The 15,138-nt window shown below is 41.2% G+C and overlaps 1 protein-coding gene across 3 annotated transcripts in view; it reads left to right on the top strand.

The window, feature by feature from the left end:
• The window catches only part of ANO10 (anoctamin 10), a 213,205-nt gene that overhangs the window by 139,208 nt on the left and 58,859 nt on the right, over positions 1 to 15,138 (top strand). The gene's annotated exons all lie outside the window — the stretch shown is intronic.

Below are 15,138 nucleotides of genomic sequence, written 5' to 3' on the forward strand. Positions count from 1 at the left end.
TACCTCCTAAAGGACTTGTATATAAAACATACAAAGAATTCCTAAAACGTAACATAACAGCCCATAAATAAACAACCCAACAGTTTTTTCATGGCTGGTGGGATTGCAAAGTGGTACAGCCACTTGGAAAAGAGTTTGGCCGTTTCTTACAGAGCTAAATATAGGTTTACCATACATTCCAGCAATTGCCCTGCTAGATATTTACCCAAGTAAGTTGAAAACTTACGTCTACACAAAAAGCTACACATGAATGTTTATGTCAGCTTTATTCATAATTGTCAAAAATTTGAAGCAACCAAGACATCCTTCAGTAAATGACTGGATAAACAAACTATGGTACATGTATACAGTGGAGTGCTTTCACTGTTAAGAAGAAATGAGCTATCAAGCCATGAAAAGATATAGAGGAACCCTAAATGCATATTACTAAGTGAAAGACACCAGTCTGGAAAGGCTTCATGCTCTACGAGTCCAACTATATGACATTCTAGAAAAGGCGAAACTATAGAGACAGTAAAAAGATCAGTGGTTGCCAGGAGTTTGTTAGGGAGAGAAGAAGGATGGGATGAAGAGGTGGCCCACAGATGTTTAGGGTGGTAAAACTATTCTGTATAATACTGCAGTGGTGGATACACGACATTATGCATTTGTAAAAACCCATGCAATGAACCTGAATGTGAACTATAGACCTTAGGTAATAATAGTGTATCAATATTGGTTCTTCAGTTGTAACGCATGTACCACACTAACACAAGATGTTAATAATAGAGGAAACTGGAGGAGTGAAGGGTATATGGGAACTCTCTGTACTTTCTATGCAGTTACTTTGCAAAACTAAAATATCTCTAAAAATAAAATCTCTTAATAAAAAGTAATAGTAAAAAATCATTACAGTTTAACATGTTCTAGTATAAATTACATTAAATTTAAGCCAGAAGTCAAGTTCTTTGTACTTGTACAGAACTTGGCGTACTTTCTTCTTCCTCTCCTTCCTTTTCCTCCAATCCCTCAGTCTTCTCCGATGCTTTTCATTATGAACAGAAAGTTTACAAATAAATACAAGGCAAATGGCTGTTAAGCATAGAAATAGATACTTAACACCACTGAGTAAGAAATGCAAAGTAAACTGAAATATTAGCTGTCACCTATCACTGTTGCAAATCCACAAGAGGGATATTACCCTGAGTCAACAGGCTGTGGGGAAGCAGCCACCCTCATACGCAGCGGCTAGAAGTGCACACTGGCTCAGCACCACATATGAGACAGTTTGGCAAAATCTACTTAAATTACAACAGCATATATCCTTTGACCCAACAATTCTACATTTGGGAATTTATCCCACAAATATAATTGCATGTGTGCAAAATGATAAATGTGTGGGGATAGTCATTGCAGCGTCCTTAATAATAACAAAATATTGGAAATAACATAAATGTCCATCACTGGTTAAGTAAATTATGGATGCTTTCTATGTACAAATATGAAAGCACTCTAATATTAATAAGTACAAAAATCAAAATGCAGAACACTTTTGCTGTATGTTCCTTTCGTGTAAAAATGGAGAATAACAATAATATAGTCCTGTTGAGTTGAAAAAAACCACACACAACATAAGAGCTGTAAATTGAGATTATCCAGTGTTTTACTGAGGATTATGGCCCAGGGATAGCCTCTCAGATAGCTCTGAGAAACTGTTGTGAAGAGGTAATGGGGGAGGTCATGCCCAATACCGACCAGAGTTCTTGGCCTTCCCCAATCAATAGAAATTGATAAAGGGCCAGACAAGAAATTCAGGCAAGGTTTTATTAGGGCTCCTGCAGGGAGAAAAACAAGTAACAGGCTCCCTTGCTCACTCCCTGAGAGGGGGCGAGCTGGTTCCTTCCATGGGGTGAGGGTAGGGGTGTGTCCAAAGGTCAGGCCAGAGGGTTGGCTTAGGTGTTTTGCCCACCCTTTTGGTGCTGTTGTGTGCAAGGGGCTTGCACAGTACCCTGCTTTTGCTCTCCATACCCTGTTTTTGCTCAGGGCTCTTCAGGAGTGTCAGATGGGTTTTTTGGGGTCTTTTTGTATCTTGTTGTCCACAATTTGCCCCAAGTGCACATGCATGCAGTTATTTTTAGTCCCTTATAGTTTCTTTGTATTTTGTTACTTGGAGACATTTGTCCAGGTGCAAGCACTGCAGCAAAGGCTCTCAGGTCCCAGGTCCCAGGTCCCAGCCTGTCTCGAGCATATAGGTGATCTTGGCTAAGGATATGTGTAATCAAGCACACATCTCATTACAAGGTTGCTGCTAGTCACAGGGAACAGGTATCTTAGTGGTTTTAATGCTGGTCTAAGTGTGGGAAGATGTGAGAATCAAGGTTCATAAAAGACTGCTCCTGAAAATGTCCATTTGCAGGCCTATTCTGCCAGTTTTCCCAGAGCACTAAGCGCCTCATTCCTGATCTGTGCCATTCCTTTCAGGGTGTGTTGAAGGTCAGTGACTGCGGTAGCAAATGACTTATCAATAATTCTCATAGAACAGGATGGTGAGTCACCTTCTTTAGTTGGCGCTTGTACATGTGGGCACTGGGCACAGCAGGGCACTGGGCAGATAGTTGCAAGGGCAAGAAGGAAATTTTTCACTCTATGCCTTTTTCCCCCTAACCATGTGACTATACTACCTTCAAACATGCATTTCAAAAAACAAAGAATTATAAAATGTGAATATTTACTATAAACCTAGAATACCTAGGAAAAATTGCTTTTTGCTATTGTCAAACCTTAGAAATTATTTTTATCTGTATGAAAATCCTTCCCTTGGGTGTTTGCAATATGGTGAGTTGTTAAAGTTATTTTTTAACTGTGAGGGTCGTTTAATGTTCCCAGTGAAAACTTGACTTTGCCACAAAAGTAGTTCAGATTTTTTTTTTTTTACTTTTCTAACGGTAATGTTCATTAAGCATATCTAGTCGATTTAAGAAGAGAAAAAGTAGCAAGATAGTATTTCCTTTCAGAAAGTATGTCAGTGGAAAATGCAAAATTTTATCTTCGATCTGTTTTTTGAATGTGTAGCTGTAAAAAGTTCTAGCCCTTTTCTTCTTTGACACCAACTCCCTATTCAGTTGTATTAAGTTATTCTCTTTTAGAGCAGACTTTCCAGTTGGCTTTTTTTTTTCCCTCCTCTTTCTTCTACATCCACTGCCTCTATGCAACTACTTTTCTATTTCCCTTGCTCTGGCGAAGATGTAAAATGTGACACTAAGGCAATACCTGTCAAACAGGATATTGCTGCTGAGTTCTCCAAGGAGTAGGTATGGATACGGTATCTTAATGAGCCCCAGAAAACGAAAGGTAGGAAGCATTCCTTGCTGAACTACATGGGCTCTTGAGCCCTAGTGTGTAATGATCTTGAGGGCTATCTATATAAATTATTTGGAATTCTTCCACAAGGGAGGTTAGTCTCTTCTCCCCATTTATTTATTCGATCATTTGTTTGTATCAGTATAGGCTCATGGATATTTATTTTATATTTTGGGATATCATGCAATACTACTTTATTTTGTTGCTCAAATTGTTCCAGCTTTGGCCATTGGGGGCTCTTTTGGTTGGCTTTTGAGTCTCTTTGACATACCCCCATTGTGTGTGTGTGTGTATGTATTTGCTTTTTGAGCACTCCCTTATTTTCTGTCACTATAAGATGTTCCAGACTCATTTTATATATTTCCTGCCCCAGTCCTAGAATCATCCGGTTCTCCAAGGAGCTCGGGTTCTTTTTCAATTGGAGAATGGTATTAGAAACCAAGAACTGCATGCATCTCTTTATTTTTAACCTATCTTGAGTCCCTGTATTTAAGATGTGTTTCTTGCAGACAGCATATAGTTGAGCCTTGCTTTTTATCCTCTCTGATATTCTCTGTCTTTTAATTGGTGCATTTTTTAAATGATTATTGATGTAGTTGGATTAATGCCTACCATGTTTTTCAGTTTTCTGTTTGCTACATTTGTTCTTTATTTCTTTTTTCTCTTTTTTTTCCTGCTTTCTCTGGTTTTACTTAAGCATTTTGTATGATTCCTTTTCATCTCCTCTCTTAGCCTATCAACTATACTTCTTTTTTTTTTTTTTTTTTGTGGTATGCAGGCCTCTCACTGTTGTGGCCTCTCCCGTTGCGGAGCACAGGCTCCGGACACACAGGCCCAGCAGCCATGGCTCACGGGCCCAGCCGCTCCGCGGCATGTGGGATCCTCCCGGACCAGGGCACGAACCCGTGTCCCCTGCATCAGCAGGCAGACTCTGAACCACTGCGCCACCAGGGAAGCCCAACTATACTTCTTTTTAAAAACATTGTACTGGTTGCCATAAAGTTTAAAATATACATTTTAAGCTAATCTAATCCACCTTCAAATAGTACTATACTACCTCATATGTAGTGTGGTACATGTATGCCTTATAATAAAGTATTCCCAATTCCTCCCTCTTGTCCCTTAAAACATAGCTATCATTCATTTCACTTTTCCGTACACTATAATCACCTAATAACAGTTATTGCTTTAAACAAGCAGTTATCTTTTAGATCAATTAAGAATAAGAAAAACAAAATGTTTTATTTTCCCTTCATTTGTTCCTTCTCTGACACTCTTTATTTCTGTAGATCCAGGTTTCTGACCTACGTCATTTTCCTTCTGCCTGAAGAACTTCCTTTAACATTTCCTGCAGGGCACGTCTGGTGGCAGTGGGTTGTCATTCATATTCATTCTCGCTCTCTCTTTCTCTCAGACTTCTGGAATAATAACTTATGAAATAATAGAAAGTTTTTACTTCTCTTTCACCTTTGAAAGATAATTTCAGCTAGAGTTTATCTCTCTAGCTCACTGGGGATTTCTTTCCACACTTTGAATCTTTCATTTTATTCTCTTCTTGCTTGCATGGTTTCTGATGAGAAGTCTGCTCTATTTTATTCTTGTTCCTTTGTAGGAAAGGTGTTTTTCTCCCATCTTCTCTCAAGATTTTCTCTTTGTCTTTGGTCTTCTGCAGTTTGAATATAATGACTAGGTATAGATATTTTAGTGTTTACCAGCTTCACGTTTTATGAGCTTCCTGGATCTTTGATTTGGTGTCTGTCGTTAATTTTGGAAAATTCTCAGCCGTTATTTCTTCTGCTCCATTCTCTCTTTATTCTCTTTCTAGTGTCACAGTTATGCACGTGATACACCTTTTTAATATTGTCTCACAGTTAATGGCCAATTTCTTTTTTGTCCATTCTTTTTCTCTTAGCATTTCATTGTGCGAAGTTTCATTTGACCTATCTTCGAGAGTGCTGGGTTTTCCTCAGCTGTCTCCTGTCGTCTGATGAGCCTATCAAAGGCATTCTTCATTTCTGTTAGTCTTTTTGATTTTTAGCATTTCAGTTTGATTGTTTTGTAGATTTTCCATTTCTTTGCTTACATTATTCATCTGTTCTTGCATTTTGCCTACTTTTACCATTAAAGCCCTTAACATATTCATCATAGTTATTTTAAATTCTCTTCCTGATAATTTCCAAATCTGTTATATCCAAGTCTGGTTCTGATGGTTTCTTCAGAGTGTTTTCCTTGCCTTTTGGCATGCCTTGCAATTTGGTGTTGAAAGTCAGACATGCTCTATGGGGCAGCAGATGAGGTAAATAATAGACCTTTAGTTTGAGAATTTACATTAATCTGTCTAGGAGTTGGGCTGTATTCGGTGTTTATTCTGGCTATAGGTACCAGAGGCTTTAAGTTCCTCTAATATCCTTGTTTTCGTTTCTCCTCTTTACTATGGGCTTCCCTATGTTTTCCTCCTTAGGGAGAGTCTGTGTCTTACAGCCCATGTAGCTATAACCCACTGTTGTTATACTTGAGCCCTGTTGGTGTGTGAGAACATGTTGGGGAGGGGACACATTCTGTAATCTTCCAATTAAATCTCAGTCTTTTAGGGGGGGCACTGTTTCAGGACAAGTGTTCATCCCTGGTATAGCTTTTCCACCCATCCCCATCCCCTTCCCCTTCCCTGTCTGCAGAGTTCCCGGTCTATTTTCTTGAAACCCTGACCTCTGTTGACTATGTTATGTTTTTGTCTTTACTTCTCCCTAGGTGAGACAGGATGGCTGGAGGGGGCTGGAGCAGGGAAGAATTTCCCTATCCCAGTTGAAATCAAGTTTCAGAATTTTCCCTGGCTAAGTCCTTACCCCTGGAGGGTAAGCCATTGTTATGGAGAAGGTTCTGAATAGTATTTCCTCATGCCTGTTCTTCTTCTCCTGCAAGACCCATGAGGGGATCCTTCTTGTATCCTCACCATGGGAACCTGATAGAGTTCCTGGAGGGAAAGCCTGTGGAAGTGTGGGGACCCCCCTAAGACAGCAACCCATAGGGGTTTCTCACTCACGCTAGTCTCACTCAACCACTAGCAATTCATCAAAATTACCAGTTAAGTGTTCCTGCTAGTTTATGGCTCCAGCAGCTTCTGTTCCAGCTTCTGTTGCTTTATCTCTCTGGATACACCTGTCTCTCCAGACTTCTTGGGGTGGTGGTTTGTCCTCACTTCTCAGACAGGTCAAAGAAGTCATTAATTTTCAGTTTGTCCAGCTTTTTCTTGTTGTATTGACAGGAATGATGTCTTCCAAACTCTTTACATGTTGGAGCTGAAACCAGAAGTGCTTGTAAGTCTTTTTTGAGGCGTTTTATTAGGTTTTGTATAAATTTGTCAGTTGCAGAAATAGTAAGTTGAAGCATATGTTCAGTAGTAAATATGACAAATCTTGCTTCAGGGAAACATATAAAGCAGAATGTTTCAATAATTAAGCAAACCAATTATTTGCTCAATGACAGTGGCAGTGAAAAGTCCACAGTGGGATAGGCAGAAATCTAACCCCCCACCCTCTCCTGCCCAGTCTTTTAGGCTTTTCTTCTTTGCAGATTCTGAGATGCAGTTTAGGACCTTTCTGTCATCCATCACCCAGTTAATTCGCTGATGCCACTGGGATGGTTTGGTGCTTGAAATGTAAAGCCCATTATATTCTGGCACAAGTTCTCAATTTAGAAGTATATTTTTGTTCGAAACATTTGTTCAGAGTGAAAACTGCAGACAGTGACATTGTGGCCTTCCACAGAACATTAGTATATGCATATAAGCAGTATTAACTGAATTGGAATGAAGACTTATGAAGAGCAGAATTAAGAGTTACCATCTTTTCATTTATAAACAGATACGATCTGATTTTTATTATTTTTATTTTTTATTGTTTGCGGTATGCAGGCCTCTCACTGTTGTGGCCTCTCCCGTTGCGGAGCACAGGCTCTGGACGCACAGGCTCAGTGACCGTGGCTCACAGGCCCAGCCACTCCGCGGCATGTGGGATCTTCCCGGACCAGGGCACGAACCCGTGTCCCCTGCATTGGCAGGCAGACTCTCAACCACTGCACCAGGGAAGTCCTGGATCTTATTTTTTTAATCCACTCAGCTTCTCATGTCTTTTGATCAGGGAATATAATCTACTTACATTTAAAGTAACTACTGGTAGTAACAAAATTATTATTGCAATTTTATTCATTTTTTCTGTATATCTTATAGTTATTTTGTCCTTTGCCTCTCTTGATGTACTCCTTTGTGTTTTGTTGATTTTTTTCCGTAGTGACTTGTTTTTGATTTCTTTCTCATTTTTCTTTTATGTGTTTTCTATAGGTATTTCTTTGTGGTTATCATGGAGAGTACATAAAACATCTTATAGTATATATAGTAATCTATTTTAAAATAATAGAAACTTCAGTCATGTACAAAATGTCTACTCCTTTACATCTCCCCTCCAATTTGTTATTGATGTCACAAATTACACAATTTTATAGTTATAGTTATTTTTATGAATTTATCCTTTAAATTCTATACCAGAATGAAAAGTGATATACACACCACCATTACTGTGTACTGTATTTGTCTATTTATTTACCTTCACCAGAAAGCTTTATAATTTTATATGCTTTTGTGTTGTTGTCCAGCATTCTTTCCTTTCAGCTTAATGGGCTCCCTTTAATATTTCTTGTAAGGCAGATGTGGTGGTGATGAATTCCCTTAGCTTTTGTTTATCTGGAGAGGTCTTTATTTCTCTTTCATTTTTGAAGGACAGTTTTGCTGGATATAGTATTCTTGGTTGGCAGGGTTTTTCTTTTAGCCCTTTGAATGTATCATCTTACTCCCTTCTGGCCTATATTTTTTTCTGCTAAGAACTCTTCTAATAATCTTACGGTAGCTCCCTTGTACATGATGTGACACAGTCTTGCTACTTTCAAGATTCTCTCTTTGTCCTTTGATGGTTTGATTACAGTGTATCTCAGTATGGGGTTCTTTGGGTTCATCTGAGTTGGAGTCTTTTGAGTTTCTTGAATTTGGATGTCCAATTCATTCCTCACATTTGGGAAGGTTTTGACCGTTATTTCTTCAAATAAACTCTCTCCCTCTTTTTCTCTCTTCTCTTTCTGAGATTCCCATAATGCATATATTGGTAATACTTGCTGATGTCATTAAGTATCTTGAGCTTTCTTCATCTTTCTTGATTCGTTTTTCTTTTTGCTCTTCTGACTCAGTAATTTCAGGTGACCTGTCTTAGAGTTCATGGATTCTTTCTTTTGCTTGAACAAGTTTGATGCTGAACCCATATAGTGAACTTCTCAATTCAGTTATTGCATTCTTCGGTTCCAGAATTTGTTTAGTTCTTTTTTTTTTTTATAGTTTCTATCTTTTTGTTGGTATTTTCATTTTGTTCACACATCATTTTCCTGATTTCGGTTACTAGTCTGTGTTCTTTTATAATTCACTGAGCTTCTTTAAGATGATTGTTTTGCATTCTTTGTCATGTACTTTGTAGATTTCTGTTTCTTTAGGGTCTTTTTTTGAGATTTATTACTTTCCTTTATTGTGTCATATTTCTGTTTGTTAGTGTTCCTTGTTATTTTTTTGCTGAGATTTGGGCATTTGAAAAAACAGCCATCTCTCCCAGTCTTCACAAACTAGCTTCATACAGGCAAAGACCTCCATCAGTCAGCCCAGCTAGAGATTCTGGGAGTGTCTCAAACATTCTGGAGATGTGTCTTTTCTAGGCTTGTGCATGTATTTTCCCAAGTAGGGAAGTCGGCTGGTTTCTTTTTTAGGAGTTTGTAATCTCTTCCTCCCTCTGGTCTCTGTCTTCAGTACTGCAGGTTCTCTGGTAATTCAGCAATCTCTCCTTTGTTTTTATTGGCCCCCCAGGCATCCACAGTATGCAGGATCCTCTCCAGTGCCCTGAGTCTAATGAGACAGAAACCAGTTCCTAGGGAAGTCCCTTGAAAAGATGGAAGGTACATTGAAAGTATGTTACACGTCTCTATTCACAAGTTGGGTGTTTTCTCCCAATTGTGCTGAGCTGTGCCAGCTTGGAGGAAAGGTTATCATAGGTGAAATCCAACAGCTTTTCTTACTCACTCATTCTAAGGCAGCTGTTTTTAGCTTTGTGCTTCCCTAGAGTACTGTAGCTTCTTAGCTGTTTTCTGAAGTTCTCATGAAGGCTTTTTGGACTGTATGTTGTTCTTAAGTCAGTGTCTCTGTGGGGGAACAAGGTTTGGGACTTCCTATCCTGTCATACAGCTGACATCACTCTGGTCTCCAAGTCTTTAAATAAGAGTCTGGTATGACCTTAGGCTCAGCTTCTCTCTTGGGCCTGGCAACCCCACACAAGGAACTCTCCCAGAAGATCACATGCTTTCTTTAAAGGGCAGGTTTTCGGCTTTAGTGCAAGAGTAGAACTTGCAGTCAGTCTGTTATAAGGTGGCATGAGAAAGGGCTTCCTATGGCCCCAGCTTTTCTGAAGGTAGTTCTTTAATGCGTTCACTTTGGTGCTGACTCCCTGCCCCAATCCTTTCCTTTTGTGGGGTTGAATCTGACATCTTCTTCTGAGGCTCCTTTGGGAGGACCTGCCTTTGTCTCAGGAGACTTGAGCAGCACTTTCTACTCCATAAGTTCTATATTCAGAAGTTCTGGAAAATTCTCTTGTTTTCCAGTCTTGTTCTTTTTAGACTATATTTCTGTCATTTCAGGGGACCCTGGGGAGGTAGAAGAAGTACATGTGCATGCTTGATCTGCCATCTTAAAATGAAAATCCCTGATTTTTTTTTCCTTAAGAGCCCAATTCCATAATTTTTTTCAATCTCAGCTTCATTAATCATTTCTTATTAATTGGTACTTCACATTTAGTTTGTCCGATAATCAGCAGAGGATGCTTTTCTGAAGGACTTTTCTTTTATTCAGTGAGCTCTGAATGGAAAGAGGTAATGTGGCAGACCTACTACTGTAGAAATCAAATTAACTTTTCAGAATTCCATGAATTCAACTCTAATTTGCATATTCTATTTCAGAAGAGACAGGGTTGGGGACACACTGCTACAAACACAGCTGTTACTGTTGATCGTATCATGAATTTTCTAGTTTTTTAAAATAAAAGGGTTCCTCTCACTCTCTGTGCACCTGGCACGAGACTCCCAAGAGTCTGACAGCCGTGCAGTGACCACAGGTGAGCGACTCAGTGATGGTGGAGTGGGCAGTACTTTACCGCTGGCACCAGAAAACACGTAGCTTCTGAGTGTCAGTTTTCTCTGGTCCCGTTCTTTTCCCCTTTCCCAACCAAGACACCCTATAATCATTACCTGAACTATATTGTCATGGGTAGCCAACTTCTTCGTATTTATTAGTTTAAAAATTCTGCCCATCTCCCCACCCCACCCCTCACTGTTTCTCTTCTCCTTTACTTTGTTTAGGATAAATTTTGTGAGTTTCACTCTAAAGGAAGATCGTTGGTGAAGAATCACAATCATGGCCCATAAAATGTCTTTTCTTTTCATAAAGAGGCTATGAAAAGCCAACCCAGCTCTTCATTTTGAGTGTGTTTTTCTTCAAATCTGAGCACATTTGTATTTTATCTTAGGCTTTCTCTTATTTATGAAAACAAGTAAAAATAGCTAAAATTCTTTTCACAATTTTTTTCCTCTGTTCAGTTAGTGTAAAGTAGTTCCCAGCCTTGAAACAGATTTTCTGTATGAAAAATATAAACGAGATTTTAAAAATTAATCTTTTGAAGCACGGCGCTATAAATGTTATTTAGGTTTCTAGGCTAGACTACAAAAGCTTATTTAAATCCATCATGATGCTTAACTTGAATTCCGGATCCTGGGTACAAGAACCCACTAAGAAGAAAGAGGGGGGTAATGTATCCCTTCCTGATCATTCAGACAATGTTGGTTCCTCTCTGCTTCTCTTTACCCCTCTTCCTTGAAGCTGCTACCCTGTGTTGCCTTCCCCGCCCCACCCCCAAGGTCTCAAGGTTATCGGGGAGGGGGAGGACAGAGAGAGAGTGTTTGCTAACGCCAGCTAATTAATTAGCAGGTATCTGTGAATGGTAATGCTTCTTAACCCTGCCAGAATATTTTCCCTTTTTAAAGATGGTGTGTGTTACGCCACATAAACCTAAAATTGGTGAAACCTCTGAGAGTGTAGCAGAGTGGGGGGAAAAATCAGTGTGACAAGGTTTTGATAGGTAAGGTGGGAGGAGGCCACCACTGAAGCAGTCTGGCCCTGCATCCTTGTGCTCAGTCATTTGCAGAATGTGTGATTGCTTCTGCCAGCTTCTTGGACTCCCGATTAAAAGCCAGACTCTGAGCTGCAGGTTGTTTGGTCTGGGTCTGTTTACTGGGCATGTGGGCAGTGGTGGCCAGGTGGGTTAGGAGCCTGGCAGGGCACGTGTAGTTCGTTTTTTAAATGAGTGGAATCCCTGCGTTCTTTTTCACATAAGTGTTTTTTACCCCGTACAAAAGTAATGCATGTCTGTTAAAGACTAAAGACAAAGAGGTTGCCCAAAGTGCTACCATCCAAACAAAATTTCATTGTGAAGATGTTGATATTTCTTCCAATCTAGTTAATAAAGTTGGCATTTTTATTTTGTTCTCTGAGACACTTTTTTCTTTCTGCTGAAGATTATGATTATCTGTTTTGAGGAAAGGATATTTAATGATGATTTGCGATTAGCTCTGTGAAAGAAAAGTGAGAACGCGATGTGTAATTCCCACCTCTCCTTCCTCATTTTTAAGTATTGAATTGCATATTCTAAGCAGTGAATGTGTTTTAAAATTCTTAAGTCTCAAATTAGTGCCCTTAAATGCTTCTGTCCCTCGTGGTCAGCTCTCTCTCCTCGACAGGGACCACCTCAGACCCCCTGTTTCTGGCTAAGCCCCTGCCTGGCCCAGCAGCCTGGCTCTGTGCCTTGGAACTTCTTCCAGGAGCTTCACCTGTGTCCATTCTCTTGGCTCCATCCCCAAAGCATCTCAACATGTTTAGGACTTATACCTTTAAAGAACAAACACCTGGCCAGCACAGGTCTCTGTCCAGGTGCCCCCTCGTCCCTCACCCCTCCTTTGCAGGAAGACTCTCTGAACCCTGTGGTCGGCACCTCCCTCCTCCAGCCTTGCCTGCCAGTCCCTTCCCAGCCCACTGAGTCCTGCTTCTGCAACCACTCAGCCGAAGCCACTCCCACCAGGGTCACCAGAGGCCTCCGGGTGGATAAACCTATATGTTCCCCCTCAGGCTTCATGTACTTGACCCTCCGACACCCTCCTTAACTGGCTTCTTTCTCTCCCCTTTGCTTCTGAAACTCCAGAACCTCCTAGATTTCTGCCAGTTGCCGCCTGCTGCTTATCAGGCTTCTTGCTGGCCCCTCTCCCTCGCTCGTCATGCATGTTTCGGTTCCCCCACTTCCATCCTCTGCCATCGTCTTGCCATCTCGTCTTTCCTCTCTCTCACCACACAGCCTTGCAAATCTCGTCCACTCCCATGGCTTTATCTGCCGCTTACACACATACAGCAGTGACCCAAATCTCTGCCTCCTTGACTCCGCTACCGTACTGCGTGCTGGACGTGTCCACTTAGACACCCCACAGACATCTGAAAATCCACAGCCCGCGCAGACCCCTTCTCCCCTCTGGCCTGTCCCCCGTCCTGTGCTTATCAGTTCAGTGCACGAGTCATGGCGGTCTGGCGAGTCTGCTGCTAACGAGCCCTCCAGTCACTCCTGGAGCTTCAGCCCCACTGCTCTAACGCACACTCAGGTCACCCTGCTCACTTGCCTGCACTTCCACACTCGTCTACGCCCCTTGCCACAGACAGAGAAATCTGATCGAGTCATTCCTGTGTTCATGCTTTCAGCGCCTCCTCTGCTGCCTGTGTGCCCGGGCTCCTGGTTGTCTCTGCAGCCCCTCTCTTTTCAGCCCCCATCCCTTTGTCCGTTTGCTCTCTCTCTGGAAGCACTTCAGCCCCCTCTCCTTGCCTGGCTAACTCCTTCTCATCCATCATGTCTCTGTTCAAACTTATTTCTTCAGGAAGCCCTCTCTGACCTGCTGGTCCAAGCGCTCGTGGTCTCGTGTGTACCCTGCCAGTAACACTCCCGCGTGGCGTTGTGATGGCCTGTCCTTACCCATCTCCCCACCTAGACTGTGCACCAGGACGTCAGCCCTTTCGCTGCAGTGGCCAGCACAGCAGTCACGAATGGAGCGATGGACACAGGGCTACTGCCCTGCTGGCTTCTGGTGGCGTGGGAACCAGTGACGAGTGCCGGCTCTGCAGCTTGCGGGGCTCTTCAAGGAGCGTGACCCTGGGGTTGTTACGTGGGACGTGAAAAGCTTGAAATAAGCAGGTCTACTAGGAACTTCTTTGCAAATGTAGTTCCAAAGAAAATGATTTCTCTCCATATGGGCTTTTAAAAGCATTTATTATAGAATATTTGGGGGGAAGTAGACCATAGAGAACCACTCATAAAAGCTCGTTGCTGCATAAGTGTTTTAACCATGTTAAAATGACTTCCTGTTTTAACTAATACTGTCTAATGAATACCAACGTTTTTTCAATTCAAGAGAGCTTTATGAACATTTCCTATGGAAACTATGAGCACCGAGGTCTGTGGCAGCCTTGCCCAGTCACCCAGCAGCCAGTCCTGGTTCCCAAAGAAGAGTTGACACATCTTACAGGTCCCCTGTAAGGGAAGTGCTTGACAGGGTCTCCTTTCTCAATAATTCCTCCCGAGACTCCAGAGAAGAGAAAATGGGGACAGATTTGCTAAGAGAGATGGGATGGGGCCAGTGACCGGGTCACGGTGGGGCTCTGGCAACTTGAGGACACACAGTTTCTGAAAAATACGGATTTCTTTCCGTTCACTAATTTGTTTATTTCTTGTCTAACAATTCTACTGAAGAGGTTAAGTCTTATATAAAGTTATATCTCAGTGCTCCAGTGGAATGAAATAATGACACAGTATAGCTCTTTCTAAATTATTCATTTGTTCTTTGTTGATTATCTGCAGGTTCCTGTTAATTCAGTTCACTTAGTTCAGAATTATAACACATGATGTCATCTGTTTTCCCTTCTTGTTTTCACACTGTAGACACCTAATCAGTATCTTCCAGTGCCTGACTGCCCATCCCTGGTCTGCTCCAGATCTCCTGCTAATACCAGGCAGTGCCTGGCCTTCCCTGGGGTTCTGCTGGTTTTCACGTTTTTGTATTGAATTATTGCTTGTTCCGGCACGATGTTGATTTCCTTCATTATTTCATGCTTCTCCCAGGAGATGTCCACATGTTATTTATCCTTTATCCCCCTTTTGAAAATATCACAGTAAGGAATTCACTTATTTTTTTTCAGCTGTCTTCCTTTTCTGTCAATAATTGAATGCAACATTTCTTACAGCCTGTTCCATCTCCTTCACTGATTTTCTTAATGCCTTTTAATTATTTCCTACCTTTAAAATGTATTATCCAGCCTTTAATATTTAGTAATTCATGCTGTCATCAAAGAGGCAACTTTAAGGATCATTCAGCTTCCTGTGGGTCTTGATCCTGGGTCACAGGATGGAGGCAGAATTAGAGAAGCATCGAGTCGAGGCTGTGCATCTGAGGAGCAGGCTTACCAGGGGAAGCAGTCCTGTTGGCTTATTTCTGCAGAGAAAGACGCATAATTATAAACCTCATATTATTATGTTAGAAAACCTCTGTATGGTGTTGGTGTAGAAGGGAAATAAAATAGCCAGGTTCTAAGTTTCCCATGTTAAAAAGGATACGTTTTACATAATATAAAGGATACAC

This window comes from Stenella coeruleoalba (genome assembly GCF_951394435.1).
Source record: "Stenella coeruleoalba genome assembly, chromosome: 10".
Classification (NCBI taxonomy): domain Eukaryota; kingdom Metazoa; phylum Chordata; class Mammalia; order Artiodactyla; family Delphinidae; genus Stenella; species Stenella coeruleoalba.